Source organism: Mus musculus, chromosome 1, assembly GCF_000001635.26.
Source record: "Mus musculus strain C57BL/6J chromosome 1, GRCm38.p6 C57BL/6J".
Classification (NCBI taxonomy): Eukaryota; Metazoa; Chordata; class Mammalia; order Rodentia; family Muridae; genus Mus; species Mus musculus.
The window spans coordinates 169,254,156-169,260,069 of record NC_000067.6 but is presented as its reverse complement, the minus strand read 5'-3'; the positions used below and the strand labels follow the sequence as shown (position 1 = coordinate 169,260,069).

Genomic DNA, 5,914 nt, shown 5'->3' with positions numbered 1-5,914 from the left:
CATTGGAATCTATGGGAGTTGAAAAAAAATATCTGGTAGAGAAGGATAAATAAAGACAACTAGAGATAAAAATCAGGTTCTGCCAAGTGCTAAAAAGGGATTCCCCCATCCCACCCACGTGCTGAGGCCCCTGCCTGACAGCCAGCAGTTTAATAATACCCAGCGGAAGGGTCGGTATTCATCATAATCCAGATTGGCCAGAGAAAAGCCTCAGCTCTACTTAGGACTTTACAGTTGAGAAATTCTCAACCTTAAAGCAAGAACTTGTAAATTTCTCCTGTAAAATTAATGCAAGGATACATTCTTCCCTGCTGGGTCCAATCTTCTAGATGAGTTATCTACCGCTATCCAGGACTCTAGTGTAGGCCCCATCGACTTGAGGGTTGAGGGGATAAGGCAGGAGGATCACAAGTTCAAGCCTTGCCTAGGCAATAAAGGAAGTCCAAGGCTGGGCTAGGCAACTCGGTGAGAACCTGTCTCAAAAAATAAAAAGGGCTGGGGAGATAGTTCAACGGCCGATGGCTTGTCTAGCATAGGCATGACCCTAGGCTTGCACAGTAGTACCACAATCCATCAATCAATCATCAACCCTGATGCGTCAGTTAGCCAAGAATTCAGGGGTTTTATTTCCACTGTCCAAACTTGAAGGCTAGCTAATGTTTTGTTTGAGGGGCAAATGGCTTAGAAGTAACAACATCTTAATTAATATCACTGACAGGGCCCATGTTTCTATGTAGATTCCAAAAAGATGAATTTGATAGTTGCAACTTGATTTTCAACCTGGTAGAATTCTTTTTCATGCTAGATATATTGAGCATGAAACCGCATAATAATTTTTCATTTTTATGTAATTTATTGCACTTCTGCCTCTGGATGTCGAACTGAGAGGTAAAGAAGAAATAGAGGTCTGCTTTCCAACAGTTTGCAAATTAAAGGGATGACAAACACACGGGACACGATGAACTTGAGTCCCTAGATGCACCACTCAGGTTTGGAAGCATGCAAGATGCACAGCAGCAAAAGCAAGTGATGTGTGCTGAGTTCGATATAACATACAACTTAGGTGGAGGAAAGGCAAGGTGAACTGTCATATCACAAGCTTCTGTACTTGCCTCCTTCTTATCCTTCTGCACATCACTGCTTTTCTCAAGCACTGATGTTTGATTTTATTTTCTCAGCTCTGTGTAGGGACCTTCTGGCATCTGCTCCTATCACTGTCTAGTTAACTCCTGCTACCACTAGACATTTGAAATTACTTCCCTTATTCTTGTGATCAAATACCCTACAAGAAGCAACTTATGGGAGGGAGGGTTTGTTACAGCTTGGAGTTGAAAAGGATCGTTCCATCAAGGTGGAGAACATCATGGCGGCAGTGAGGAAGATGTGGTAATAAGAGAAGTAGGAGGCAGGGGAGGTGGAGGGGGAGAAAAAAGAGGGGGAGGAGGATGAAGAGAAAGAGGATGAAGAGAAGGAGGAGGAGGAAGAGAGGGAGGGAGAGGAGGAGGAAGAGGAAGAGGAGGAAGAGGAGGAGAGAGGATCACATTGTGTCTATTGGAAGCAGAGATCAAATAAGAAGTGAGGGGGTCTATAGAACCTCAAGGTCTTCCTCCATTAACCCACACCCAACAAGTTTCTAGAACATTTCCAAACAGCATCACCAATTGAGGAACAAGGGTTTAAACACATGAGCATATGAGGGACATTTCACATTCAAATTACAATTTCCTTCTGAAACTTGTTACCCAACAGCTTGTACTGAACCTGATCACACCATCACATCAACTCTTTCTTCTCTCCATGAATTCTGGGAACTGACCCCACATGAAGAAGGACACTGTCAGAGGTCCTCTTCTTTCTTGAAAACATAAGCTAATGCCTAGTGGGAAACAGTAGATGATAGCTATGTTCCTCTGGAGCCAGGCCACCAAAAGTCAGCTCTTATATCTCCCCGGGTTGCAAAGACGCATCTAATTCTCTGGCGTGAAGTTGCTTGACTCTCTTGGCTCATGGAGTCCCAACCAGCTGGGTATTTTATACACTGAGCATATGTCTCTTCCTGTTGGGGTTGGTGACTGTTTCTCACCTGCTTCTAGAAAAAAAAATAGGAAAATGACTGTGACATAGCTGAGCAATGAACAGACTTGAAAATTTATGCTCAGTGGTTTAATTTTTGTTTTGCTGAAGGTACAGGGCCTTGAGGCAACCCAGGGAACATACATAGAAGATAAGAAACACATCGAATTACTCTGCAACTCCTGGATGATGGATTAAAATAAATTCACCTGTATAAATCAATGGGTTCTAATTTTAATGTTTATTTAACATGTTCTCAGGTATTCAATTAGGGCTGCCCATTAAAGTGGCACCATGAAAATATGGCCGACTTAGCCCTTGGTTTAACATCCCTTTTTGTAGATGCCTGCTATGGCCCAATGATTCACCTATGTTAGTAACTGTACCATGTATCATCTCTTTGGGTTTTCCCAACCACAAGAAGGGTGGCTACTATCATAATTATAATTTTTATAGATAGGAATAATGTCATCAGAAATATGAAATGACTGACCCTAAGTCACTCAGGTAAGGATGTGCCACAGCCTGTATTGACAATTCAGGTACTCTGACTTCAAATCACACATTTTTCTCTACTCTCCACCCTTTGTAACTAGGGGAGAATAACTTCTTTAGGTCTGGTGAAAAAAAATGTTCTTTAGAAAACTCTATGAAGAAACACATATACCTTTGTTGCCGTTGTCTTGTCATCTACCTTGCGTGTTTATTTTCTTGCTACCCAAAGCTTGTCCTGTACAGTTTCTTTGTCATCACCGACAGCATTACTACAAGTGAAGAATCTGATTCTACTCCAAAGTTACTGGAAAAGTAAGGAAAATTGTGGGAAAAGGTGAGGGCAAGAAGAAAAATTAATTTTTTAAACTTTATGTTGATTCACTGTGATTTTCACACTAGGCACCCCAAAACTCCACTCATCATCTTACCTTTCCAAATCTGTCATCCACCCTTGTAACCTTCCCCCCCCCCCAAAGAAAATAAAAAGTAAAACAAATAAATCATGTCTTCATGGAAGCTTTGGTTTGTCACCATGTGTCACAGTCTATACCCTTCTGCTCCAACAGCTTTTCTTACAAATGTTCATTGCAATGAGTCATTGGTCTCGTTTGAGACCGCTGGCCTCTGTTACCCTAACAATATTGGATCCTCACTGGGACTCCTTCCCATATCTTGCCATTGCCCAGTGTCATGGAGATCCTGCAGCTTTGGATATGCCAGACTGGTCCCTTTAAATGCTCCAGCAGTTCATAGATATTGGGGTGGGCTAACTAACAGATCTGGGCTTGAGTGGACACTTTATTGGTCAGCCCACTAGCTCTTCTTTGTCAGTACCACCAGGGCCAGCTCTCTCACTTTGCCCGGGTGAGGGACAGGGACAGCTTGCCTGCCTCTGGGCCAGTTGACCAGCCTGCCTCTGTTGGCAGGGGTGGGGTGGGAGACAGCATCTCATGCCACTGCATGGTGTGGGGAGAGGGCAGATCTCATGTGCTCTAGCCTTTGGGCCAACTCATCCGTACTTCACTTCCTAGTAAGATGATATATGTGGTCCAATTTATCCAGTTGCAGCCAGCAAGGTTTGGGGAGAAAAGACATTTAACAATTTCATGATGTCTGTGTTCATTTAACAAGTTCATGATTCCTTTCAAGAACTGCATAAGATTCAATGGCCTCTCATATGCTTCTCCAGGCAGAGGCTTGGGTTTGAACTCCAGAGTCGTGTCTTCTGCCTCTTTCAGGAAGCAGAAGCAGCTTTGATAGAATGTCTTGCCCATTTCTCTGTGTTGATGCTTTGGCCAGACTTTGGAGCAACAGAAATCCTTGCATTCAACTTTCACAGAGATTGATTTCGTGTCTGTGACAGAAAACAAAAAAAAAACAAAAAAAAAACAAAAAAAAAAACAAAAAAAACAAAGGCAGTGTTGGAGGACAGCAGGTTAAAGCCTGGGAATAAGAAATTTAGAATATGTAGAATAAAAGTAAGACTCTATCCATGATATAAGAGACCCAGGCATGACTATAAAGATAGCCTAGAAAAAAGGAAATAGTTAACACTGTAAAAAACATCAGGAAATCGGGAATGTGACTACTATTTCTCCCCCAACCCCACATATGTGTGTGTGTGTGTGTGTGTGTGTGTGTGTGTGTGTGTGTGTGTGTGTGTGTGTGTACAGGTCTGTATGCCCACATATATGCATGTGAATGCCAGGTGTAGATGTGTGTGTATTCCTGTTCCTCTATCTATCCACTAATTGATAGGTCTATCATCTATTTATCATCTATCTATCTATCTATCTATCTATCTATCTATCTATCTATCTATCTATCTATCTATCTATCTATCTATCTATCTATCTATCCATCCATCCATCCATCCATCCATCCATCCATCCATCCATCCATCTATCTATCTATCTATCTATCTATCTATCTATCTATCTATCTATCTATCTATCTATCTCATCCATCCATCTTTGAAGCAGGGTCTGTCACTGAACCTGGGACTCCTTGATTAGTTAAACTGCTTGGCCAGGGAACCTTCAGGATCCTCCTTTCTCCTCTTACCAATGCCTATGTCAAGATTACAGGTTTATGCTGCCACAGCATACCTAACATTTTACATTGACACCCAAGCTCACAGTTCCAATATAGCTGGGTAGCAAGCACCATTACCATTGGGCCACATTCCCATCCCCCCATTTCCCTAGTACCAAGCCCTTTTGTTAGACCAAAATACTTCTTTTGGGCCTTCAGGAAATCTGCTTGTTATATTTATGTATGGTTAGGGCCAGTCAAATCCAGCACGAGGATCAAGGATTCTCTGGAATGTTTTATGGCAATGATCACAGTGTGGATGGACAGCTTTTCCAGTTTTTCTGAAGTGAAAGTATTTGTAAAATATGCTAGACTAGGTATTAGAGATAGTGAAAATTCAGAGACCCACACAGCTGCTGTTTAGAAACAAGTTACAGTCTGGCTAGGGGTTAGAGCGGTGCTGCCCTTTCCCCAGAACAGTAGTGAGTGAGACAAGAAGGAGTAGCAGTCTGGAATGGAGCTCCCACTGGCTATTGAACAAGAACTACAAGCTCTGCTGCCCATAAGCAAAATGTGCCTGTGGCTGATAAAGAAGACAAACGTTGAAGAAAAAGCAGTCACTTACCTCTGAGCTCCAAACCTCAGAAGTTGTCAGACCCAGGTGGAAACCTGAGGCTGGACTAAAGAGTCCAGATGTCAGGCTGCCTGGCTCATTACACTTCTGACCCAGTTCTGGCCACTAGAGGGTATTTCCTGCAGGGATGGGCAACTGCTCGCCTCTATGGCCTTTCTAATTGTTCACTGCATTTATTCCTACTTTTTCATTTTCTTCCACATTCCTTTTTCTTCGTGATTGCAGCCCTCCCCAAGCCAAAGTGCTTCCCCTGCGATCCCCACCCCCCCACCCCATCCCCCGCAATCTGGAGGCCTCCCTAGCACATTTTCTGCTGTGACAGCAGTTCACATCACTCACTAGCCTGGTGCCGCCTCATCTCTGCTCTCTGGGGTTGATAAATATGTAGTTCTAGCATGAAAGAGACTGGGTGTAATCACTGGAGATTTCTCAGAGTGAAAACATCAGCGCTCTTTGTAGACTCTGCCTAACTGAGAACAGCTTGAGAAAATAAGTTTTTGACTGAGAAAAGGGAGGGGAAGGTGGAGAGGAAACTGGGAGGGATGAGTGAAGTGTGTGTGTGTGTGTGTGTGTGTGTGTGTGTGTATGTGTGTGTATGTGTGTGTGTGGTGTGTATTTTCCCCCACCAGTCACTCATGTTCATTGTTTGAGAGAACCCTCTAAGGCCAGGACAACGTC

General features: G+C 43.1%; 1 long non-coding RNA gene across 1 annotated transcript in view; it reads right to left on the bottom strand.

Annotated features, from left to right (window-relative positions):
- Gm34421 overlaps nt 1–5,460 on the bottom strand; it is a 6,267-nt gene extending 807 nt beyond the window's left edge. Inside the window, exons 1-3 of the long non-coding RNA XR_373694.2 lie at nt 5,228–5,460; nt 2,741–2,872; nt 1–2,089 (exon numbers count right to left, since the gene is read on the bottom strand). The exon at nt 1–2,089 is cut by the window's left edge and continues 807 nt beyond it. This is a non-coding gene — a long non-coding RNA (predicted gene, 34421). The remainder of the gene's footprint in view (nt 2,090–2,740; nt 2,873–5,227) is intronic.
- Nucleotides 5,461–5,914: the final 454 nt, after the last annotated feature.